Consider the following 26,998-nt stretch of genomic DNA (forward strand, 5'->3'; position numbering starts at 1 on the left):
GTGAAAGACAAAACTTACCATTCCTATGAGGGGCTGTCAAAGGAGAATGAAATGCATGAGAAAACTTTCATACATTGAAGATTTTAAAAGGCCATTTGAAACACAACTGAAAATCCACAAGAGGGAGATGCTTGCTAAACTGCTAGAAAAGAGAATTCCCACAAGGGACGGGAGAGAGAGAGAGAGAGACCAATGGGCTCAGGGTGGGAGGAAGCAGGTGTTCATAGTAGCTGGGGGGTAGGGGTGGAGGCGTGGGCACAGCTTAGGGAAAAGCAAGATGGGCTTTGTGACTCTGGCTGTGAAGCGTGTGCTCTAAGACTAGGAGCAGAAGGTAGAAGGGTGTTGTCAAAGAACAGTACACACTCCCAGCTACCTCCTGATAGTCCCAGAAGAAATGGGGGTGGTTTTGAGGCACTTCCGCTTAGCAACCCCACGCGGTTGCTAAGGAGGGGCAGGAGTGGGGTGACCCGGAAGTGGTTGTGTCAATTTCTCGCTAACTGCTTTAAGTTTGTCCTATCCAGAGCGCCCGGGTGCTTTGCTCCAGGCTGAGGGTGGGGCCAGTGTTAGTGGTTCCGGCTCGGCTCCTGTCGCCCCTCTGCTCCTCGCCTTCCCCCTCCCCTCCCACACCTCTCCTCCCCTCGGGTTCCTAGGAAAGAGAGAAGCTACCACTGTGGGTGGGTAAAGAAGCGCTCGTCGCCTCTGGGAGGGGACCGCGCCTGCCCCTTGTGATCCCCGGAGCACCACCAGACCAGGTACTCGCTCTGGCTTCGACGGGTCCCGGAGGTTGGAGCCTAAGGTGGGTGTGTGTGTGTGTGTGTGTTTGTGGGGACTGGTTGCAGGAGGAGGGGGGTGGGGGCGGGCCGCGTTCTCCGGGTCGGGAAGGGGGACGCCGAGATCCTGGGTGGGGCGCAGGCCGGCTCTTGTGTCTGTGGAGGGTTGCGGGGGTGGAGAGGAGGGACTGGTGGAAACCGCGGGCGGAGAGTTTCGGGTGGCTGGATGAATGTTGCGGAGGAGGCTCCCCTTTAGATGCAGAAGACTTCTGTCGTTGTGGACGGGGAGTTTGCCACCTGGAGGACTCGCTTTGAAAGGGGGAGCGTTCTCCGGCGCCAGAAGGAGGGCATAGACCTCGGCAGGCTAGTTGGAGCAATCCAAAGCTTCCATTGCCTGCTTTCCCTGTCCACCCCGCTGGGACATAGCCCGGTTTTGAGGTTTTTGGGGATTGTGACTCGGCTGGACACCGTGGGGAGCCGCCCTTGACCGAGCTAAGGCAGAAGAGTGGGTAAGGACACCTTCCTCCACCCAACTTCCGTGTGCGTCCCCCACTTCTTCCTTTATTGCTCTTGTCCCTGCGTCGTACGGGAGCGGTACCCCCCCAGTGGGCGGCATCACAGCGTAAAAGAGAGTGGAACTGGGTTTGTTGCCTCTAAATGATACTTTAAATGTTTGAAAAGTGCTGGAATAACATATTCAACAGCGTCTCTCAGTTCTGTATTAAATCGTATAAATTATCTTAGAAAATTGCAATTCTGAAAAGCACAAAACTATAGGCTAGTCCGGCATAGTCTTGTTTGGTAGATATTGGTGTTTATAAATATATAAAAAAAATAGAATAGAACAGTATAGAATAGAGGTCTAGGAGAGACATGTTGAGGCAAGCCTTTTCCACCCTCTTTTTTTTTTTTTTTTTTTACCTGCGAGTAAGCCTGCCCTAGTTTAAATGAAGCAGAACGAAGCTCTTCATTTTTATTTCAATCAGTGGACTGGTAAGTACTGTGTGTTGATGTCTTAGAATAGATATGTTGAGAGAGACTGGATTGTCTGCTTTTGAGCCTGTCTCTTAATCTTTTAAGGAGATAATTGTGGTCCAGGGGAAGTTTTGGCTTTGAGGTAGGTAAATCTGGGATTGAACCCAAACTGCCACTGGCTAGTTGTTGATCTTGGGCAAGTCATGGATGGAACTACCAGAGAATTATTTTCTTCATAAATAAAATGAGTTAAAATTCTTACCAGTATTGTAAGGTGGTGATATACTTAAATAATAGCCCACTTTAAATGGAATCACCTTCTAATTGAAAGATGAATTATCATTCATCTTACACAGTCAAGGTAGCCCAGTTTGGTGGAATAAGGCTTGAGATAGGAAGGGAATTTGATAATATTTGAAAACATGTATACAACAAGACTTTCAGTGACTTACAGAAATTGATCATAAGTAGCATGAAATTCAGTTATCAGTAGTTTCTTAACTCTTAAAAATAAAGTAGAATATGTGCATTTATTCAAAATACCAATAATGTTTCAAAGGTTTTCTCAGATTTGTGTTGTATATAGTATGGATTGATAAGAAAAATATTTAAGCCCTAGCTGGTTTGGCTCAGGGGATAGAGCAATAGCCTGTGGATTAAAGGGTCCCAGGTTCAATTTCTGTCAAGGGCACATGCCCAGTTGCGGGGTCGATTCCCAGTGGGGGTCGTGCAGGAGACAGCTGATCAATGATTCTCCCTCTCTCTCCCTTCCTCTCTGAAATCAATAAAATCTATTTAAAAATAAAACATTTAAAAAGTAATTTATATCCTAGCTGATTTGGGCATCCACCCTCAGACTGAAGGGTCCAGGGTTTGATTCAAGTCAAGGGCACGTACCTGGGTTGCAGGCTGGATTTTCCCCCTCCCCCTCCCAGATGGGTCAGGTCGTGTTGTGTGCAGGAGGCAATCAATCGATGTCTCTCTCTCACATCGATGTTTCTCTCTGGCCCTCCCTCTCCCACTCTCTCTAAGAATCAATGGGAAAATATCCTCGGGTGGGGATTAACAACAACAAAAAAGTAATTTATGTAAATTTCAATTAACATCCCATGTCTCTGAAGAGAATTAAATTGGGGCATAAAATAGTTGTAATTTAAGATTAAAATTAATATCAGTGTCATGACTCATCTTAATTAGATTTAAACTATTAGCAAAATTTACAGAATTCTTATATGTATAATCTGTAAAATAAACAAAAATGGAGTGAATTTCTGCCTTTAAGTCAGTCATGATAATATAGAAATAAATCTCAGGAACATGAAGTCTTTATAATTTGTTTATTTTATAGTTTTAAAATGATAGTTATATGTAACCTGTTGTATGTTATATTATCAGCTAATATAGTTTGCTTTGTGATGTAACATGTAGTCCATACTTTTTAATTTTGTTGTTGTTGTTAATCCTCACCAGAGGATATTTTTCCATTGATTTTTAGAGAGAATAGAAGGGTGGGGGGAGACACAGAGAAATACTGATGTGAGAGAGACACATGGATTAGTTGCCTCCTGCATACGATATGTCCCCTTGAGTGGAATCAAACCCAGGACCCTTTAGTTTGAGCCAAACCTGTAGGGCTCAACTTTTTAATTTTTTAAAAAAATATTTTTATTGATTTCAAGTAGGAAGGGAGAGGGAGAGATAGAAACATCAATGATGAGAGAGAATCATTGATCAGCTGCCTCCTGCACTCCCACACTGGGGATTGAGCCGGCAACCCAGGCATGTGCCCTGGTCAGGAATCGAACCATGACCTCCTAGTTCATAGGTTGATGCTCAACCACTGAGCCATGCCGGCTTGGCTGTACTTTTTTAATTTTTAAATGTGCTTTATACTCAACAGATAAAAATTGAGTAACTTACTTTAGTAATAGTTTTTGTGTGTAAAAAATATATGAAAAAACTCTGATAAAAGTCACCAACTATACTGCATGCTCCTTGAGGTAGAAATACTATTTTAAGTTTTATCCACCACTGCATCTATATAATAAGCAATAAATATTGGTCACATTGATAAATGGATTGATGTATTTAAAATTATTAATAAAGTACCCATACCTTTTTACAAAATATATTTTGTATTGATTTTAGAGAGAGAGGAAGAGAGAGATAGAGAGATAGAAACATCGATGAGAAACATCCATCTGCTGCCTCTTACACACCCCTACTGGGGATTGAGTCCAAAACCCAGGCATGTACCCTGACTGGGAATTGAACCAGGGACCTCTTGGTTCATAGGTTGACGTTCAGCCACTGAGCTACACCAGCAGGGCTCCATACCTTTTTTGAAAAAAAAGTTGAAATTGTTTTTGGTGGTTGTAGCTTTTTGTAAGATTATTCCACTTTCTGAATGGCCCTTTAAAGAGTGTAAAGTTTTTAGTGTATCTTTAAGCTTTTAGCTGTGTTTTCCTGGATAATTTTTTTCATCTTTTGAATCTAAAATTTGAGGCAGTGTTATCTTGCTTTGTTGGTAAAGATATCAGGAGCGCCTATTTTCTACTCTCATCATAAAACTTTCATAAACCATGTATTATAGTATTATAAGAGGATATTATCTGTTAGAGTAAAAAGATCTACGTAAATTATAGGCAACAATAGAGATTGTTATAGATGATACATTTCTCAATGACCTTTTCCACTCAAAGTATGTGGCGGTTCCAAGAATCTTTGCAGTTGTCAGTTATGGAATTTGCTTGTCAGGAAATCTAAAAATGACTCCTTTAATATCCATTCCTTGGATGAGCTCAGAAAGCTTTAGGAAAAATTGGGAAGGTTTATATACCATATACTAGAGTCAAATAATGGACAAAGTACATACAGCTAATTTTTTATTTTTTAAATATATTTTTATTGATTTCAGAGAGGAAGGGAGAGGGAGAGAGAGAGAGAAACATCAATGATGAGAGAGAATCACCGACCGGCTGCCTCCTGCACGCCCCCCACTGGGGACCGAACCCACAACCTGGGCATGTGCCCTTGACTGGAATCGAACCCGAGACCCTTCAGTCCCCAGGTCGATGCTCTATCCACTGAGCCAAACCAGTTAGGCTACAGCTAATTTTATTGGTGCTGTCAATCAGGAGTGAAAGTTACTGTGTAAATGTTTTTAAAATGCCAGGCAGTGCTTTACTCAAACCAAATGAGTATTCTTCTAGAGCTTGTTATTTGAAAGCTTCTTCTTTTTTTTTTTTTTTTTTGAAATATGATGTGAACTTTTGTAATGAAGATAAATAATCATTGTATCCAGAAAAAAGGAGCTGATATCATAGACAGATTTTAATATCACCAATCTTGATAGTAAGTGCTTCAGTGGCTTCAGATAAGTGGAAGTAGAGTTTCATGAAAGAACTTCAGAATTTGTGGAATGGTATTTTTTAATATTTATTATTTATGTTTATTTATTTATTTATTTTTAAATATATTTTATTGATTTTTTTTACAGAGAGGAAGGGAGAGGGATAGAGACTTAGAAACATCGATCAGCTGCCTCCTGCACACCCCCTACTGGGGATGTGCCTGAAACCAAGGTACATGCTTTTGACCGGAATCGAACCTGGGACCTTTCAGTCCGCAGGCCGACGCTCTATCCACTGAGCCAAACCGGTTTTGGCAGGGCTACTTATATTTATTTCAGAGAGGAAGGAGAAGTAGAGAGAGATAGAAACATCAATGATGAGAGAGAATCATTCATTGGCCACCTCCTGCATGCCCCCTACTGGGATTCGAGCCCACAACCTGGGCATGTGCCCTTGACCAGAATTGAGGACCCTTCAGTCCTCAGGCGGACACTCTGAGCAAAACCAGGTGGGGCTGGAATGATTTTTTTTTTAAACATCTAACTTCTCTCTACTCTTTCTGCCTAATATAAAAAATTTAAGAAGCTGGGAGGAAAAAAAATAATAAATTTATTTCAGAATTACCATTTTCTTTTTTATTGATTTTTTAGAGGAAAGGGGTAATGAGAGGGAGAGAAAGAAAAAGAAAGAGAAACATTGTTGCTCCACTCATTTATGCATTTATTGGTTGCTTCTTGTATGTGCCCTGTCCTGGGATCTTGTTGGGGATGACGCTTTAACCAACTGAGCTACTTGGCCAGGGCAGAATTACCATTTTCTTTCTTTTCTTCTTCTTTTTTTGGTTAATTTTTCCATTCATCTTTTTGAGAGAGAGTAGGAGAGAGGGAGAGAGGAGGAGGGGGAGAGAAAGAGAGAAACATTGATGTGAGAGAGAGACACGTGTCAGCTGTCTCCCGCACCCCCCCCCCCCCCAACCACCAACTGGGGCTGGAGAACGAACCCAAAATCAAGGTTTGAGCCCTTGACTGGAAATTGAATATCTGACCCTTGGATGTGCAAGCTAATGCCCTAACCACTGGGCAGCACTGACCAGAGCAGAATTACCATTTTCAGTTTTGGGAGATTTACTTATTTGGAGAGCTAAATTGGATTTTGACATTATTGGGATTGTGTTCAAGATGGACTCAGGAAAAAAAATTAGATGCCATCTGTTTCAGATTTTTTATTTTCTCGCCCTTTCATGTTTTGTGGCTTTGAATTCATCAGATTATTTTTCAAAAATAAAAATCCTCTGATTTAGGTTATATAATTTCAGCTATATCAGTGAACACAAGAGTCAAAGAATCTGCATTTTTATACTGCGTTACACAAAGTTCACAGACATTGGTTAAAAGTAATTTTTTTTTCAGACTGTGAACATTAGGTAGCATCATATATCTTTGTCATCATTCACTTAATAAACCATTCTTTTCCTTTTCTTTTTAAGATAAATTTCTGTGAGTTTATTTGAGCCAAACTGAGGACATGCCAAGGAGCAAGATTCCAAATACTCCTTAGTAAACTATTATTGTTAGTAGTGCTTAACCATAGTCCACTCCTGGTGGAAGTTGCTAAGAAAATGGATTATGGAGATACAGAATAAATAAATTTTTCCCTTTGATAACGCAATCAGAAGAGGAGCTTCTGCTGGAGATTTTTTATTTAGTGATAAATCCACTTAGTCTTTTGGTAGTGAGTTTTGCCTTATCTATGCCAGTTGCTATACCATGACAATTCATAGGGCACATTCTTGTCACTTTTCAGTTTGAATCTTAATAAATTTTGAGGTCAGACTTTTCGGTTTACTGAGCTGGAAAAGACCATTACTTGTTCAGGTTTCAGTAGTTGACGTCTAACATGGACCCTAAAAACCCAGGCATCTTTGAGAAGCTTTAAGTAGAACTGGTGTGGTATCACAGAAATGGACTGAAGAGAGGGCCATCCTTTGATTTCAGCAGGAGTATTCTGGTGATATAGGAAAACACATGGACTACCTTGCCTCTAAACCACTGTAGTCTGTTAGTTGTCTAGAAACGCTGAGTGGATAGTGTAGTTATGGTAGGACCTGGGCTGTCAGGGATGGGAATTATTCTTCAATAATAGCTCATCCATCACAATGGAGGCATTGACATACTGGGGAAAGGGATATTCTCTTGGATTTTGCCTTGGCCAGAGAAGCTGGGTGAACAGGTAGCCATTGCCCTTGCCATCAAAAAGAACTTGGTGCAACGCCCCTCGGTGCTGGGTAAGCCTATCAAAATGCTACAGTTTGACGTCTCCATCAAAATTCCACATAAATTTCTAGGGAACAAAGCATTGGAACTAAATTGATTTCTGTAGCTTATACATTCTAACTTTTTAAAAAATATATGTTTTTATTGATTTTAGAAAGGAAGGGAGAGGGAGAGGGTAAGAAACATTGATGAGAGAGAAACATCAACATCAAATGGATGCCTCTTGCACGCCCCCCACTGGGGATTGAGCCCCTAACCTGGGCATGTGCCCTGACCAGGAATCCAATCAGTAACCTCTTGGTTCATGGGCCAACGCTTAACCACTGAGCCAAACTGGCCAGACCATTCTAACTTTAACCTACAAAAAGGGGTGTTGAGGACTCGAGCCTCTGAATGGAAGTACCATACCTTTACATCCCTCTTGATAAATTTATAACTATAGTTTGTTGGCATTAATGAATGATGTGAAAATATTTTAAGTTTTGTGTGTTTGTGTGTGTGCTTGAGTATCCGTGATAGTCACCAGATCTCATTAGTTCTTCAGGCTCAATTGCTAACCATGACTGATCAAGCAGCTTCCCAGCTGGGTATCTTCTCCATTTCCTAGCTGTCACTCTCTGATGTAGGTGTTAGTGAGCAGGGATATGATCAATATGGCCAATGCCAAGAAAATGGCAATGGGATTAAAGTTAAAATATTTTTATTTAAATTAAAATTAAAATTTGATTTTATTTAAAGTCAATTTCTTTTTTTCACTGACTAGAATTTTTATAAATTCTAGTTTTTGAGATTGTGGATGCTCAATTTTAAAAAAATTGACCTTTTTTAAAAAAAACAGTTTTAGAATTATGGAATAATTGAGCAGGTAGAGTTCCATATTTCTCATATCTACATATCTTGCTTCCCCATTTTCTCTATTAGTAACATCTTGTATTAGTATGGTACATTAGTTACAATTAATGAACCAATATTGCCTATTTTGATACGTATTATTAACTATAATCCATAGTTTTCATTAAGGTTCACTCTTTGTGTTGTATAGTTCTGTGGGTTTTAACAAATGCATAATAACATTTTCCATAATACAATTTCATACTGAATAATTTTACCACCCTAAAAATTCTGTTTTACCTATTCATCCCTCCTCGCCTTCCCCCAGAATCCTTGGCAACCACTGACCTTTCTACTCTCTATATATAGTTTGCCTTTTCCAAAATTTCATAGAGTTGGAATCATATAGTCTGTAGCCTTTTTAGACTGGTTTCTTTCAGTTAACAATATGCTTTTAAGTTTCTTCTATGTCTTTTTGTGGCTTGATAGCTCATTTTCTTTTATTGCTGAACAATTTTCCATTATATGGATGTACCACAGTTGTTTTATCCCTTCACCTATTGAAGGACATCTTGACTCTCCTATTTTTTTTTGGTGATTATGAATAAAGCTGCTATAAACATGCATGTGCAGGGTTTTATGTAGACCTATGCTTTCAACTCCTTTGAGTAAATATCTAGCAGTGTGATTGCAAGATTTTATGGTAACACAATGTTTAATTTTGTAGGAAACTGCCAAACTGTCTTCCAAAGTATTTATACCATTTTGTATTCCCATCAGCAATGAAGGAGCATTCCTGTTGCTCACACCTTGTCATTATCTGGTATTATCAGTTTTATGTACTTTAGCCATTCTAATAGGTTTTTAAATTTGCAATGACATACAATGTTGAGTACCTTTTCATATGCTTATTTGCCATCATCTATGTATCTTTGGTGAGGCGTCTGTTCAAATCTTTTGCCACTTATTAAATTGGGTTGTTTGTTTTCTTATTATTGAAATTTTAAATGTTTTTTGTATATTTTGGATACAAATCCTTCATCAGATATGTGTTTTGCAGATACTTTCTTCCAATTTGTGGCTTGTCTTTATTCTCTTAACAATGACTTTCATAGTACAAATGTTTTTAACTTTAATGAATTTAACAAGTTTTGCCCAGCCAGTGTGGTTCAGTGGTTAAGTGCCACCCAGGAACCAAGAAGTCGAAGTTCGATTCCTGGTCAGAGCACATGCCTGGGTTGTGGGCTGCATACCCGGAAGGGGCATGCAGGAGGTAACTGATCCATGATGTTTCTCTCTCATCAATGTTTCTATCTCTTTATCCCTTTCCCTTCTTCTCTCTCTAAAAATCAATGAAAACATATTTTAAAAGAAACACACACACACACACACACACACGTATATACTTACCAAGTTTTTCTTTCATTGAGCATACTTTGGTGTTGTATCAAAAAACTCATTGCCAAACCCCAAGATCACATAGATTTTTTTCTAACATTATCTTCAAGAATTTTCATAGTTTTGCATGTTACATTGAGTTCTAAGATACATTTTGAGTTAATTTTTGTGAAAGTTTTAAGGAGTGTGTCTGTCTGTGCACAAGGATGTTCAATTGTTTTATAAAAATATTTTCTATTCCAAAAATGTTAATGTGGTATTTGAAAAAAGGCTCTGTGTGTGTGTGTGTGTGTGTGTGTGTGTGTGTGTGTGTGTGTGTTTAGAATAGTTTTGGGTTCACAGCAAAATTGAGAGGAAGGTACAGAGATTTCCTGTGTACCCTCTGTTGCCATACAGTACATGCATAGCTCTCCCTCATCCTTCCTTCCTTCCTTCCTTCCTTCCTTCCTTCCTTCCTTCCTTCCTTCCTTCCTTCCTTCTTTAACATTTTAAATTGATTTTTAGAGAGAGAGGAAGGGAGAGGGGGAAAAAGAGAAACATCAGTGTGCGAGCACAATATCAATCTGCTGCCTCCTGCACACCCCCTACCGGGGATTGAGCCCACAACCCAGACATGTACTGTGACCTGGAATCGAACCATCAACCTTTCGATGCACGGGATGATGTCCAGCCAACTGAGCCACAATGGCCAGGGCATCCTCCCTCATTTTCAACATTACCAGAGTGGTATGTTCCTTATAATTGATGAATCTGCATTGACACATAATCACCCAAAGTTCATAATTTAACTTAGGGTTCAGTTTTTGTGTTGTATATTTTATGGGTTTAAAAAATATGATAACATTTATTTATCATTATAATGTCATATAGAGTATTTTCACTGCCCTAAAAATCTTCTGGGCTCTGCCAGTTCATCTCTCCCTCTCACTCCAACCCAGGCATTTAAAATATATGTTCTTACTGATTTTTTAGGGAGAGGGATATATAGAGAGAGAAACTTTGGAGAGGGAAACATCAATCAGCTGCCTCCTGCATGCCTCCCACTGGGGATCGAGCCCCCAACCTGGGCATGTGCCCTGACTGGGAACTGAACCAGTGACTTCTTGGTTTATGGGTCAATGCTCAAGCTCAACCACTGAGCCACATCGGCTGGGCCTAGGCATTTTTTTAAAAGAAACTAAAATGAATAAAATAATTTGTGGCTGGTTTTGAAAAGAGATTTTCCTAACGTTCTTAGATGTAATTAGAAGCATTATTTAAAGTCTTGAGTTTCCCTTTCAAAAAGATTGGTATTAGGTCATTAAGTGTTAACTGATAGGTGCCTAATTCTTTGAGATTAGGAAGTGTGAGCTAAATGTGGTACCGACCATATGACAGTAGCAGGTGGTAAAGGAGATCTAAATTCAGAATTTTTGAACCATCACTAAAGTTAAGGTGCCTTGCCAGTTGCATTTTATTGTCACTCCTGGTTTCAGCTGTACAGATTTCTTGGCCAGAGCTCCAGTGTTTGCTTATTACACTTGTAAGAAACAATCCAGAAGCTTGAGCTGGCAAAGGTTTAGTAGGAAGAGTAGGATTGTTTCTTAGTTGTAGTTGCCTGATTATTTCCAATTCTGACTCAGTGGGAATATCTATTATAATGGCAATAAAGTGCTGTCCTTATACACTATTTCTTACATAGCCTAAGTAGTAATTATTAAGTAGAATCCACTTTTAGTTGGCTTTATCATGTCCTGTTCTGGATTTATAGGGACACCCTTTGTTAGTCCAAAGTATCTTTTTTAAAAATATATTTTTTTGTTGATTTCAAAGAGGAAAAGAGAGGGAGAGGGAGATAGAAACATCAATGATAAGTGAGAACATCATTGATCGGCTGCCTTTTGCACTCCCCCTACTGGGGATCGAGCCTGCAATCCGGGCATATGCCCTTAACCGGAATCGAACCCAGGACCCTTTGGTCCGCAGGCCTTCTGTCCACTGAGCCAAACGAGCTAGGGCTTAACCTTAATTTGTATTGTGACATCCACATATTCTGGTCATCTAGGGTATGATGTAAAAATTGTTTAGTAGCTCCGTGTTTGGTGGATTATGTTTGCTTTTTCACCTAGTTAAATAACACGCAGGAACAATCTGTTTCTGTGAAAGCACTTAGTTTTTCTAGAGATAGATGTTCTCCATATCAATCAATACATAAGCTCACTTTGTCTTTAATGGGATCCATCTGGTTAATGATTACGTTTCTTGAGTTTCATAGGTTATGGATTCATAAAGCTAAAAGAAAACAATGAAGATGGTCTAGTTAGATTCTTTCATTTTTGAGTTGAGACTACTTAAATGCAGAGGCTAAGTGACTTGCTCAAGGTTATATACTTTATGTTAGATTGGACCCCATGGCTTCTGAATATCAGTCCTATTTCTGATATAATACATTAATTGGTTCAATTTAGTTCATGAAAAAATTACGATTTTATAAGAAAATTCCAGGAAATTTAATTGGACTATTAAACTACTACAGTATTAGAATTCAGATATTTGGTTGAATTTCCTAGTTAATTTCTAAAGTGTTAAGTGAGTTGTTTTTTTCTTTAAGTACCAAGTGTCACTGGATTTTTAGTTAAGAGCAAATTTACTTTTTACATTCTAGATAGAAATTGGCCAATTTAAAAATAATGAAGAGCCAAAACCGGTTTGGCTCAGTGGATAGAGCGTCGGCCTGCGGACTGAAAGGTCCCGGGTTCGATTCCGGTCAAGGGCATGTACCTTGGTTGCGGGCACATCCCCAGTGGGAGGTGTGCAGGAGGCAGCTGATCGATGTTTCTCTCTCATCGATGTTTCTAGCTCTCTATCCCTCTCCCTTCCTCTCTGTGAAATATCAATAAAATACATTTTAAAAAAATAAAATAAAAATAATGAAGATATGATAGCCTATATCAGTGGTCGGCAAACCACGGCTCGCAAGCCACATACGGCTCTTTGGCCCCTTGAGTGTGGCTCTTCCACAAAGTACCACGGCCTGGGCGAGTCTATTTTGAAGAAGTGGCCTTAGAAGAAGTTTAAGTTTAAAAAATTTGGCTCTCAAAAGAAATTTCAGTCGTTGTACTGTTGATATTTGGCTCTGTTGACTAATGAGTTTGCCGACCACTGGCCTATATTTAGCAAGCACACATTTGACTGCATTAAAATGAATCTTAATGTATTTTTTTTTTGCATAGTGGAGATAATCTGTTAATATTTAATGTCATAAAGCACTAGTGGATTCTGCTTAATGTGGTGAAGTATTTATAAAACTAGAGTGGAGTGTTACATAAAAACTAAAAGTGGGGATTAATTTAATATGTATCTGGTGAATTCAGGGCTTGAAGGATACACATCTGTTGAGAAAACAAGTCAGGGCTTTAAATATTTGTGCTTTGATTCTCTTTAACTTTTTTGAAACAGTCTTAATGTGTTTAGAAAAGGCCATTTGCTCTAAAGAAGCAACTGTGAACCATTTATGATGCTATTAATAATTTTATTATTTTTCACAGCATTTTGATACATTAGTATTTTTCTTTCCAATTTATTTATTGGGGCAGGAAGGAGTTAAATGACTCACCATAACACAATTAGTTTGTTGCAAAACAATATTTAAAAAGAGGGAGTGTAGTTTCCTGAATTGGATAGATTAGAAATATTTTAAAGCTCTGAATTCTATTTTGAATCCACAATCCATGAAGAAATAATCACAGAGCTCCTACTATGTATTCATCACGATACCAGTGCTGTAAGAATGTAGAAATTGAAGATATGATCCCAGATCAAGTTGGAGAAATAAGACTTAAAATGAAAGTTACAGAGTAGTACAATCTGTTAAGTAACTTCTTTTAAATTTGGTAATATAATCTGGGAACACTACAGGAATTTAGAGGGGAGAAAATTCAGTGAGTGTTCATAATTCTTTTGGGAAACAGATTGAAGGAAGGTAAAGTGGTGGATCTCAACTCTGCCTGCCCATCAGAGTAAAATGGGGAAACTTTCCCCAGGATCAGTTGAATCAGAATCCGACAGGTGGTGCAACCATAGTTTTTTGTTGTTGTTGTTGTTGTTTTTAAATATATTTTATTGATTTTTTACAGAGAGGAAGAGAGAGGGATAGAGTTAGAAACATCGATGAGAGAGAAACATCGATCAGCTGCCTCTTGCACACCTCCTACTGGGGATGTGCCCGCAACCAAGGTACATGCCCTTGACCGGGAATCGAACCTGGGACCCTTGAGTCTGCAGGCCGACGCTCTATCCACTGAGCCAAACCGGTGAGGGCGCAACCATAGTTTTTAAAAGTGTTCTCAGGTGATTGTAATGTAAGGCAGTGTTGAGAACTACAGTCTTAAAGGATGGGTATGATTTGGGTAGGCAAGCAAGTGTTTTGGGGCAGCAAAGTTAAGCAGGGAGGAAGAATTGGGCACAGCTCGTGGAAAGATGAATCCAATAAAAGAATTATGTGTTGGTTAGGGAATAGGGAGAAATAAGTTTAAGGAGACAGAATGGGATCATTTTGGAGATGTATTGTAAATATAGGTTTTGAGGCCTGCTTCAGACTCCAGAATTGGAAATTCTAGAGGTAGCATACAACAATCTGTTTTAATAGGCACCCCAGGTGATTACAGTGTACACTAAAGTTTGAGAATAGCTCTTACTACAGGGTAATGGAAGTCAGGCAGAGGGCCTGGCCAGTGTGGCTTGGTTGGTTGGAGTGTAGTCCTGTGCACCAAAGGGTCATGGGTTCAATACCCAGTCGCTGTGCATCTGGGAGGCAACTGATAATGTGTCTTTTTTTCTCTCCCTCTCTAAAAATCAATGGAAGCATATCCTCGGGTGAGGATAATAGAAAGAAAAGAGAGTCAGAGGAAGTTAGATTTGATGTTGTAATAAGTAGGGGGACACACTGAAGGTTTTTAAAGCTGGGGAGTAACAGGATGTATTTGTATGTATGAAAGGTAAATCTGATTATGATGTGCAGAATCCTTTGGACTACTAAAAGATAGAAATGAAGGAAGCCATTTCTTATAAAATTTCCATTTCTTGGAACTGTCTTGTAAAAGTGGTTGTGAGAAATAACCAGTGGAAATTTTTGTATTGTGTTTTTTAGGTATAAAGTTCTTGTGATACCATATCTATGAAGTGACTTGTGATTAGCTGTTTCTGGGTTTTATCCTCTCACTCATGGTGACTAAATTAGAACCACCTCATCCAGCTTTTAAAAAATATCTTGTAGCCCAGCGGCATGGCTCAGTGGTTGTGTGTTGACCTATGAACCAGAAGGTCACGGTTCGATTCCCAGTCTGGGCACATGCCTGAGTTGTGGGCTTGATCCCCCAGTGTGGGGCATGAAGGACGCGACTGTTCAGTGAGTCTCATCATTGATGTTTCTATCTGTCTCCCTCTCCCTTCCTCTCTGAAGTCAATAAAAATATGTTTTAAAAAAGTAACTTTTAGATTTTAGAATAAATAAGTCAATGATTAAATTATGCCTGAGAAGCTTTCTATAATGGCAGTCATTGCTGATGTTATAGAAAATGTCTTAAGATAGTTTAAGAAATATTTCATTGTTATTTTTTTAACAGGCACTCCAGGTGATTATAATGTACAGTGTTTTAGTTGGGAAGCAATAAGTAGTAAGCATGCTTGGGTAATTGTTTTCAGATGTTATCAATTCTGTGCTAGCATTCTCTTATTTATTGGGTAAAATTCACACATCATAAAATTAATCAGTTTAAAGTGCACAGTTTGGTGGTATTTGGTACATGTGTTATGCAATCAGAATCTTTATGTAGTTCTAAAACATTTTATTATCCCAAAAGGAAAAACCCCAAACCTATTAAGCAATTCCTTCTTCACAGCCCCTGGAAATCTGCTTTCTATCTCCATGAATTTACATATTCTGGATATCTATACTAATAAAAGGGTAATATGCTAATTAGACTGGGTCGACCGGCCATCTTCCAGACGTTTGACTTCCTTCCGGACAAAGCCATGGTGATGGGGGCCGGACAAAGCCATGGTGATGGGGGCCGAGGCAGAGAGGGCAGTTGGGGGAAGATCAGGCCGGCAGGGGAGGGCAGTTAGGGGCGATCAGGCAGGCAGGCAGAGGCAATTAGAGGTGATCAGACAGGCAGGCAGGGAGGTTAGGGGTGATCAGGCAGGCAGGCAGATGGATTAGGGGCAATCAGGTAGGCAGGCAGAGGCAATTAGGGGCTATCAGGCAGGCAGGCAGGTGAGGGTTAGGAGCCAGCGGTCCCAGATTGTGAGAGGGATGTCTGAATGCTGGTGGGGTCGGGCCTAAACCGGCAGTTTAGGCCCGACCCCACCGGCATTCAGACATCCCTTGAGGGGTCCCAGATTGGAGATGGTGCAGGCTGGGCTGAGGGACCCCCTCTCCCCCATACACGAATTTCATGCTCTGGGCCACTAGTTTCATATAAATGAAATCATATAATCGCCCTTTTGTGTTTGCTTTTTTGTGTGTGTATGTATGTGTGCTTTTTTTCACTTGGCATAATATTTTTAGGAATGGAATTGCTGGGTCATATAATAATTGTACATTTTACTTTTTAGGGAACTGCCAACCATTTCCCACAGTATCTGAACCATTTTACATTTTCACCAGCAGTGTTCAAGGGTTCAAATTCCTTTCTTTTTTTTTAAATTTCTTTCTTTTTTTATTTAATAAATCTTTATTGTTCAGATTATTATAATTGTTCCTCTTTTTTTCCCCCCATAGCTCCCCTCCCCCGGTTCTCACCCCACCCTCTGCCCTTACCCCCCCACACTGTCCTCATCCATAGGTGTATGATTTTTGTCCAGTCTCTTCTCGGAGCCCCCGCACCCCTTTCCCCCCGAGAATTGTCAGTCCACTCCCTTTCTGTGCCCCTGATTCTATTATATTCACCAGTTTATTCTGTTCATCAGATTTTTTATTCACTTGATTTTTAGGTTCACTTGTTGATAGATATGTAATTGTTGTTCATAATTTTTATCTTTACCTTTTTCTTCTTCTTCCTCTTCTTAAAGAATACCTTTCAGCATTTCATATAATTCTGGTTTGGTGGTGATGAACTCCTTTAGCTTTCTCTTATCTGTGAAGCTCTTTATCGGACCTTCAATTCTGAATGATAGCTTTGCTGGGTAGAGTACTCTTGGTTGTAGGTTCTTGCTATTCATCACTTTGAATATTTCTTGCCACTCCCATCTGGCCTGCATAGTTTCTGTTGAGAAATCAGCTGACAATCGTATGGGTGCTCCCTTGTAGGTAACTAACTGTTTTTCTCTTGCTGCTTTTAATATTCTCTGTCTTTTGCTCTTGGCATTTTAATTATGATGTGTCTTGGTGTGGTCCTCTTTGGATTCCTTTTGTTTGGGGTTCTCTGCGCTTCCTGGACTTGTAAGTCTATTTCTTTCACCAGGTGGGGGAAGTTTTCGGTCATTATTTCTTCAAATAGGTTTTCAATATCTTGCTCTCTCTCTTCTTCTGGCACCTCCATAATTTGGATGTTGGTATGATTGAAGTTGTCCCAGAGGCTCCTTACACCATTCATATTTTTGGATTCTTTTTTCTTTTTTCTTTTCTGGTTGGGTGTTTTTTGCTTCTTTGTATTTCAAATCTTTGACATGATTCTTGCGATCCTCTTGTCTGCTGTTGGATGTCTGTATATTATTTTTTATTTCAGTCATTGTATGCTTAATTTCTAGTTGGTCCTTTTTCATATCCTCGAGGGTCTCACTAAATTTATCAGCCTTTTCTAGAAAATTTTTGAAAAACCTTATAACCGTTGTTTTGAACTCTATATCCAGTCATTTGCTTTCCTCCATCTCTTTCATTTGTGACCTGTTTCTTTGTCTCTGCATTTTGGTTGCTTCCCTGAGTTGATAGAGTGGCTTTGTGTGCTAGGTGTCCTATAGGGCCCAGTGGCTCAGCCTCCCCAGTTACCTGAGGTAGACACTCTTGGTGCACCCCTTTGGGGGTTGTGTGCACAGTCTTGTTGTAGTTAAGCCTTGATGGTTGTTGGTATCACTGGGAGGAAATGACCTCCAGGCCAACTGGCTGCGAGGATCAGCTGTGTCTACGATGGGAGAACTTCTGTGCTGGAGACACCCTTATGAGACAAGACTTGCAAAAGCCTCTGCGCTCAGCTTGGATGGGGCCCAGTCTCAGGGTAGAGCAGGCAGCATTGGCTTCCCATCAGCCCTGCCCTAGGAGGCCCCTGGGTCTCAGTGTCCTGCGGTAATCACTGCAAGCACCTCTGAGAGAAAGCCGCCCTCAAGTTTTGCCCGCTGCCAGATAGTCCAGTTTCTCCCCAAATGAGTCTGGGTCCCCAGAGTCTTGCCCGGAATTGGAGTTCAGCCCAGTCGGGAGCTTTTGTCTCCCTCCTGCTTGAGAAAGCCAGCCGCGTACTCAGTTGCCAGTCCTAATCACGCGCGGGCACGCGTCTCTACCTCTGCCTTCTATAGCTCCTCTGAGTCTCAGTGTGCTTTTCTCTTTCCTTCTAGTTGTATATTTTCCACTCAGCCAGCCTTCTTGTGGTTCTGGATGATGTCTGTTTCGTCTTTTTTTTTTTTTTTAATATTTTATTAATTTTTTACAGAGAGGAAAGGAGAGGGAGAAAGAGTTAGAAACATCGATGAGAGAGAAACATCGATCAGCTGCCTCCTGCACACCCCCCACTGGGGATGTGCCCGCAACCAAGGTACATGCCCTTGACCGGAATCGAACCTGGGACCCTTGAGTCTGCAGGCCGACACTCTATCCACTGAGCCAAACCCGTCAGGGCTGTTTCGTCTTTTAGTTGTAGTTTTGGAATTGTTGTGCGAGGCAGCAGTGTAGGTGTTTACCTATGCCGCCATCTTGGTTTTTTTCCAAGGGTTCAAATTTCTTTATGTCCTCACCAATATTTGTTATTTTGTGCCTTTTTTAAAAAACATCAAATGAAATGACCCATTATAAAGCAAAGAGATATGGAATAAGTGCCAAAGTTAACCTCACATATTGGACAGTAGTCCCCTAGAAAGTAGCCTTGCTCAATTGAGAAAAGATCCAAGCGACAAGAGTAGCTCTCTCTGGAAAGTTGTAATTGATTTTACCAACAGCTTGAATGCCAGAACAGCAGAATATACCTTTGAAGGCAGGAGGCAAAATAATGCTAATCTGTGAATTGTCTCTTCTTCTGTGAACCCATAAACTGCCACAGATCAACAGAAAAGGAGCTCAATGAGAAGACTTAAAAAAAAAAATACTGCCAAAACCGGTTTGGCTCAGTGGATAGAGCGTCGGCCTACGGACTGAAGGGTCCCGGGTTCGATTCCGGTCAAGGGCATGTACCTTGGTTGCGGGCACATCCCCAGTGGGGGGTGTGCAGGAGGCAGCTGATCGATGTTTCTCTCTCATCGATGTTTCTAACTCTATCCCTCTCCCTTCCTCTCTGTAAAATATCAATAAAATATATTAAAAAAAAAATACTACAGCTATTCTAGTGGGTGTGTGGTATCTCCTGACCTTGCTTTGCATTTCCCTAATGAAGCATCTTTTCTTCTGCTTATTGGCCATTTTATAGATTTTTTTGATGACATGTTTATTCAAGTCCTTTGCCCACTCTTTTTGGTAGGGATTTTTCACTTTATTTGTTTATAATTTGTCCATTTTCACATTAAATGTAGCTCTTTACCTTAAGCTGCTATATTTCCCAAGTGATTACTGCACAGATTCACACAATGGTCCCTACTCTTTCTATATTTGCTTTTAAAAAAATAGTGGTAAAATATAACAAAATTTACCCTTTAATGATTTTAAGTATATATGTATAATATAACACAGTATTCTGTGGCCTTTGGATATCATGTACATTTGACAGCTAGCTAAAAAATAAAATTTATATAAAAATAAATTAGTACAGTTTTATAGCCACATTAAATTGTATTAATTTCTTTTTTTAATATGTCAAGAAAAACGTTTTTAAAAATAATGTTACCAAAACTGTACTTACATAGTATAATATCACAAAAGTTGCAGGACATATTTAAAATCTGCAAATAACAGGATTACTTATATTCTAAAATATTTTTTTCCTCTGGCTCTATTTTTTTTTTATTTTAATAAATCTTTATTCAGATTATTACAGTTGTCTCTCCTTTTTCCCCCCATAGCTCCCCTCCACCCAGTTCCCACCCCACCTTCTGCCCTTACCTCCCCCCCACTGTCCCCATCCATAGGTGTATGATTTTTGTCCAGTCTCTTCATGAACCCCCCATATCCCTTTCCCCCTGAGAATTATCCATGAACATGGTATATTCTTCCATATGTTTGTGTCTTCCTCTATCTTTTCAACGTCCTGTAGTTTTCTGAATGCAGGTCTTTTACCTCCTTAGTTAAGTTTATTCCTAGATATCTTAATTTTCTTGGTGTAATAGTAAAGGGGATTTTATTTACTTATTTATTTATTTATTTTAGTTTCTCTTTCTGTGGGTTCATTATTGGTGTATAAAAAAAGCCATAGAGCCCTAACCGGTTTGGCTCAGTGGATAGAGCATCAGCCTGCGGACTGAAAGGTCCCAGGTTTGATTCCGGTCAAGGGCATGTACCCTGGTTGTGGGCACATCCCAGTAGCGGGTGTGCAGGAGGCAGCTGATAGATGTGTCTCTCTCATCGATATGTCTAACTCTCTATCCCTCTCTCTTCCTCTCTGTAAAAATCAATAAAATATAATTTTTTAAAAAAGCCATAGATTTCTGTGTGTTAATTTTGTATCCTGCTACATTGCCAAATTTATTTAAGTCTAGTAGTTTTTTGATGGAGTCTTTAGGGTTTTCTATGTACAATATCATGTCATTTGCAAATAATGACAGTTTTACCTCTTCTTTTCCAATTTGGATGCTTTTTATTTCTTCTTCTTGTCTGATTGCTATGGCTAGCACTTCCAGTACTATGTGGAACAGGAGTGGTGAAAGTGGGCATCCCTGTCTTGTACCCGTTCTTAGGGGAAATGGTTTTAGTTTTTGCCATTGAGTATGGTGTTGGCTGTAGGTTTGTCAAATATGGCCTTTATCATGTTGGGATATGCTCCCTCTATTCCCACTTTGCTGAGAGTTTTTATAAAACCTGGGTGTTGCATTGTGTCGAATGCTTTCTCTGCGTGTACTGATATGATCATGTGAAATTTGTCTTTCAATTTTTTTATGTGATGTATCATGTTTATTATTTTGCAAATATTGTACCAACCTTGCATCCCTGGAATAAATCCCACTTGATCATGGTTTATGATCTTTTTAATATATTGCTGGATGCAATTTGCTAATATTTTGTTGAGGATTTTAGCATCTATGTTCATCAGGGATATTGGCCTGTAATTCTCTTTCTTTGTAGTTTCTTTATCTGGTTTTGGAATTAGGATAATGTGGCCTCATAAAATGATTTTGGAAGTGTTCCTTCCTCTTGGATTTTCTGAAATAGCTTGAGGAGTATAGGTGTTAGTTTTCCTTTGAATGCTTGGTAAAACCCCCCATGTGAAGCCATCCAGACTGAGTGGGCTGGTGGGAATTTTTTTAATTACTGCTCTGTTTCATCAGTTGTTACTGGCCTATTCAGGTTTTTGGATTCTTCCTGATTCAGTTTTGGGTGATTATATTTTTCTAGGAATTTGTCTATTTCATCCACATTGTCCAGCTTGTTGGCATATAGTTGTTCATAGTATATACTTACAATGCTTTGTATTTTTTTGGTGTCAGTTGTTACTCTCCACTTTCATTTCTGATTTTATTTATTTGTGTCCTCTCTCTTTGTTTCTTAATGAGTCTGGCTAACGTTTTATCTATTTTGTTTATCCTTTCAAAGAACCAGCTCTTGGTTTCATTGATTTTTTTTGGGGGGGGGGTATTGTTTTTTAAGTCTCTATGTTAATTTATTTCTGCTCTACTCTTTATATTATTTCCTTCTTTCTGCTTAATTCTGAGCTCTTCTTTTTGTTCTCTTGGTCATTCTTTAAGTTGTAGGCTTAAATAGTTTATTGCTGATTTTTCTTGTCTTTTGATGTATGCCTGTAGTGCTATGAATTTTCCTTTCAAGACTGCTTTTGCTGTGTCCCTGAGATTTCGGGTTGTGTGTAAATGTTCATTTGTTTCCTGGAAGTTTTTGATTTCTTTCTTGATCTCGTTGGTAACCCATTCACTGTTTAATAACATGCTATTTAGCCTCCAGGTGTTTGAATGTTTTAGAGTGTTTTTACTGTCGTTGATTTCTAATTTCATTCCACTGTGATCTGAGAAGATGTTTGATATGATTTCAATCTTCTTGAACTTGTAGAGACTTGTTTTGTGTCCTAACATGTGGTCTATCTTTGTGAATGATTCTTGTGGAATGTATATTCTGATGCATCAGGGTGATATGTTCTATAAATGTCAATTAAATCCATCTGATCCGGTGTGTCTTTTAGAGTCTCTGTTTCCTTGTTAAGTTTTTCTGGAAGATCTATCCAGGGAAGTCAGAGGGGAGTTAAAGTCCCCTACTATGACTGTATTGTTGTTGATCTCTCCATTGAAGTCCTCTAGAAGTTTTTTTATTTATTTAGGTGCTCCTATATTGGGTGCATATATGTTTACCAGGGTTATATCCTCTCATTGGAATGGTCCCTTTAGTATTATATAGTCACCTTTGTTGTCTCTTGTGATGGCCTTCATTTTAAAGTCTATTTTGTAGGATATGAGTATTGCTACCCCAGCTTTTTTTACTTTTCCATTTGCATGGAAAAATTTTTTCCATCCTTTCACTCTTATCCTGTGTATGTTTTTTGTTTTGAGGTGGGTCTCTTTTAGACAGCATATAGTTGGGTCATGTTGTTGTATCCATTCAGCTACGCTGTGCCTTTTGATTGGAGCATTTAATGCATTTACATTTAGGGTTATTATTAATACATTTACATTTAGGGCAATTATTTATTGCCATTTTAATTATGTATGGCTAGTTTTCTCTCTCCTTGTCATCTTCTCATTACAGCAGCCCCTTTAGCATTCCTTGTAATGCTGGCTTGGAGGTGATGTACTCCTTTAGCCTTTCTTTGTCTGGGAAGCTCTTTATTTGACCGTCTATTTTGAATGATAGCCTTGCTGGGTATAGTAATCTTGGTCTCAGATCCTTGCTTTGCATTACCTTGAGTACTTCATGCCATTCCTTTCTGGCCTGTAGGGTTTCTGATGAGAAATCAGATGTCAGCTTTATGGGAACTCCTTTATAGGTAACAGGTTTTGTTTCTCTTGCTGCCTTTAAGATTCTCTCTTTGTCTTTAATATTTGGCATTTTAATTATGATGTGTCTGGGTGTGGGCCTGTTTGGGTTCTTCTTGCTGGGGGTTCTCTGAGCCTCCTGAACTTGTGTGACTTTTTTATCAGGTTAGGAAAGTATTCTGCCATTATTTCTTCAAACACGTTCTCTATTACTTTCTCTCTTTCTGCCCCTCTGGCACAACTGCTATTCTAATATTGTTACGTTTCACGTCGCACGGTTCCCTTAAGCTGTCTTCATGTTTTTTAATTGTGTTTTTTATTTATTTTTTTTTGGTTCTCTGATTGAGTGATATTTTCAATTCTGTCTTCTGATTCACTGATTCAATTCTCAGCTTCCCCTAATCTGCTGTGTATGCTTTCCAATGTGTTCTTTATTTGTGTTACTAGAGGCCCAGTGCATGAAATTCATGCATGGGGGAGGGGGTGTCCCTCAGCCCAGCTTGCACTCTCTCCAATCTGGGACCCCTTGAGGGATGTCCGACTGCCCGTTTAGGCCTGATCCCACTGGCCGATGAGGTCAGCAGGGAGAGCAGTTAGGGGTGACCAGGCCAGCAGAGGCGGGCAGTTGGGGGAGACTAGGCCAGCAGGGGAGGGCAGTTAGGGGGGACCAGGACTGCTGGCTCCCAACTGCCCTCACCTGCAGTCCTGGTCCCCCCAAACTGCTCTCCCCTGCAGGTCTGCCCCCCCCCCAACTGCCCTCCCCTGCTGGCCTGGTCACCCCTAACTGCCCTCCTCTGCTGTCCTGGTCAACCCTAACTGCCCTCCCTGCTGGCCTGATTGCCCACAACTGCCCTCCCCTGTAGGCCTGGTACCCCCCAACTGCCCTCCCCTGCAGGCCTGGGTCCCCACCAACTGTTCTCCACTGCAGGCCTGGTCCCCCCCAAACTGCCCTCCATTGCAGGCCTGGTACCCCCCAACTGCCCTCCTTTGCTGGCCCGGTCCCCCCCAACTGCCCTCTCCTGCTGACCTGGTCTCGCCCAACTGCCCTCCTTTGCTGGCCTGGTCACCCCTAACTGCCCTCCCTGCTGGCCTGATCACCCACAACTGCCCTCCCCTGCAAGCCTGGTCCCCCTCCAACTGTCCTCCGCTGCAGGCCTGGGTCCCCCCCAACTGCCCTCCCCTGCAGGCCTGAGTCCCCCCCAACTGCCCTCCTCTGCTGGCCCAGTCACCCCCAACTGCCTTCCTCTGCTGGCCTGGTCACCCCTACCTTCCCACAAGTGCCCTCCCCTGCAGACCATCTTGTGGCGGCTATCTTGTGTCCACATGGGTGCAGCCATCTTTGACCACACTAGGGTGGCCATCTTGTGTCTTGATGTGACAATCAATTTGCATATTACTCTTTTATTAGATAGGATGTCTCTCTCTTTTTTTTTTTTATCTCAGACTGTGTTTTTTTCATAGTTACTATATCTTTTTTCATGCTGTTGGGCATCTTTACTATCATTACTCTGAACTCTGTTTCAGATAAATGTCTTATCTCTGCTTCATTTATCACTTCTTCTGGGGAATTCTCTAGTTCTTTCATTTGTGGGTTGTTTCTTTGTCTCCACATTTTGGCTTTCTGTTTGGGTTTGTGACTGTTTATTAGGCAGATCCTCTACACCTCTCAATCTCTAATGCAGGGCAGTGTTGAAGGCTGTTTCTGACATTAGATCAGGCAAAGATTCAAAGCCTCCAGAGACCACCTCTGCCTACAGACTGATAGGATTCTGACTTGAATTTTCAACAGGGTGGGGCAGTTGCTTCTGCCTAGAGTCTTATTGTTATTTTTAATCTCTTAAGTGGCCTCAGTGTTTTCAAATAGGTTTTGTCAACTGTCTTTCTCCCAGGCAAGGCAAATGTCTATGTGGGAAAGATGTTCTCTGCTGCATGAGGGAATGACTCAGCCCAGGAAACTTGGGGTGTCTGCCTTCTGAGCTCTATCCCCACAAGTCCGCAATCCTGGCTTCTGCTCTCACAGCTCTCGTCCACTTCACCTCCCTCTGTGGGAGCACAAGGTGGATGGCTTCACAGGGAATTTTGTGTGTTGACTCTTTAAGAGGGTGCCTGAATTTTCAGCTGTTTCTCCCTGGCAGACAGCTACCTCACTGCTTTTCACAGCCAGATGTTAGGTGGGTTCGGGTCTCAGTTTTTGTGCTCTCTGTTGGGGGGTCCGGCTTGGGGATTAGATCCCAGAGCTCTCAGTGGGAGCCCCCCACGACTGAGATAACTCTCTGGGACTTCAGCTGCTGTCTATGGGCGGCCGGCCAGCCCTTTCATGCCTCTGTCCCTTCTACCATTCTCTGTGAGGTCTCCACTTTCGGTCCTCGGATATCAGGGTTCTCTCCTGCTAGTATTCATTGATTATTCAGGAAGTTTTTCTGTATTTCAGTTGTAATTCCAGTTTGTTCCTGGGAGCATGTTCGTGCAGCATCCACTTACTCTGCCGCCGTTTTTCGACAGTATATTTTAAAGTGTCAAACACTGGTACTTCCTGTCTCAGATTGTATTAATTTCTGACATGTTAGATGGTAATGAAAATTCCAAAGGACCTGTTTTTCTAGTTTGTATTGTCATATGTGTAAGATTTGGTAGAGTCTGCTGATGAGTCCACTAAGTTTTTATGTGGTTGCAACTATGACGTGGCCCTAAAGATTCTTGGGTTATAGCTACTAAGAATCATCTTCACCTTTGGCTGAAAAACATGTTGGAAAAGATGGTTTGCTAAGAAAATTATTAGTGGAATCAGAATAACAGAGGCAATAGATAACGTAACAAAGAGCAAATTGCTTTAGAGGTGTTCATAGGTGACATTTTAATTATAGACTTTTCCTGTTTATTTGTATTAAGGATGTCAATAGACTCCTAATTAGAAATTATTTTTATTAACTTGGTTTATTGTTTGTATTTGAACACAAAATAGCATTTCTTTTTTCTTTAATATTTTTAAATTTCTGTATTAAAATTTGTAAGTTAAAGATACTGGGCTGATCATGAAACTAGTCTGCCCTTTCTAAAATGTAACGCACTTTCTTATGAATTAAAGAGCAATGACCATTTTCAGTACACAAATCACATGTCTTTTACCCACTGCTCCTGATTAGCTCTATTTTCCCTAATTAGGAAATGAAATGACTTTTCTTTATCCAGCCATAGTTTTACACCCATAGGAACTCTTGCAGTTTTATTTCTCTAGAAACTTCATATATACACAACTGCACACTCAAGTGTAAATTAGGAACTTCGTATTCTAAAGTCTGAGTCCTAAAACTCCTATGCTTCAGAGTATACTTCTGAAGCTTCCAGGAGCATAGTCACCTGACTTTATTGTCACCTTACTTTACTTAGTTTGCTTATAGCTCATAGGAAGTCAAAGAAGCAGATTATAAGGAACCAGAGAAGGAAGGTGCTGCTGGAGCTGATCACACCAGCTATAAGAAGAGATTTTTGATACATAAGAAAAAAATAATAGTCTTAAAACTACTATAAAAATCTAATGGCCTTGGGCCATTTAGTATAGTAACATTTGGAATTACACACTCATTAGAGCTAAATTACATAATTTTTCAAAGGAATTTACATAGGTTGTCCTCGATCATCAAAAAGGTTAAATTCAGCCTTAGATGGTTTGGCTCAGTGGATAGAATGTTGGCACATGGACTGAAGGGGTCCTGCGTTTGATTCAGGTCGGGCGGCACATACCTCGGTTGCAGGCTCAACTCCGCCCCTAATTGGGGCATATAGGGGAGGCAACCAATTGATGTGTCTCTTTAAAATCGATGTTTCTGTCTCTCCCTCTCCCTTCCACTCACTCTAAAAATCAATGGAAAAATATCCTTGGTTGAGGATTAACAAAAAAATGGTGGGGGGGGTTAAATTCATTTAATGTCTTGTGTTTGGATGCCTAAGAGTCCATCTGTGAGAATATACTCTAAAATTATTATCTCTTCCTTTTCAGTATTTATAGCTCATTTCTTTGTTTTATTGAATTGGCTAAGACCATTGGTTAAGTTGTTGTTTTTAATATATTTTTATTGATCTCAGAAAGGAAGGCAGTTTAAACTTCAATTTAGTAAATTCATCTATTCAAGAAATAATGTCCTAATGATTAGAC

The 26,998-nt window shown here is 40.2% G+C and overlaps 1 protein-coding gene across 4 annotated transcripts in view; it reads left to right on the forward strand.

The window, feature by feature from the left end:
- Window positions 1-469: 469 nt before the first annotated feature.
- Window positions 470-26,998, forward strand: part of CSNK1G1 (casein kinase 1 gamma 1) — a gene marked incomplete at its 3' end in the record, with an annotated part of 153,377 nt that continues 126,848 nt past the window's right edge. For 2 of the 4 annotated variants that reach the window (XM_080687150.1, XM_080687148.1), the window contains exon 1: window positions 560-752. Of the gene's footprint in view, window positions 797-26,998 lie in introns of all 4 variants that reach the window. The other 2 variants (XM_080687149.1, XM_080687147.1) reach the window with 2 other exon arrangements.

This window comes from Plecotus auritus (assembly GCF_963455305.1).
Source record: "Plecotus auritus genome assembly, chromosome: 1".
NCBI lineage: Eukaryota > Metazoa > Chordata > Mammalia > Chiroptera > Vespertilionidae > Plecotus > Plecotus auritus.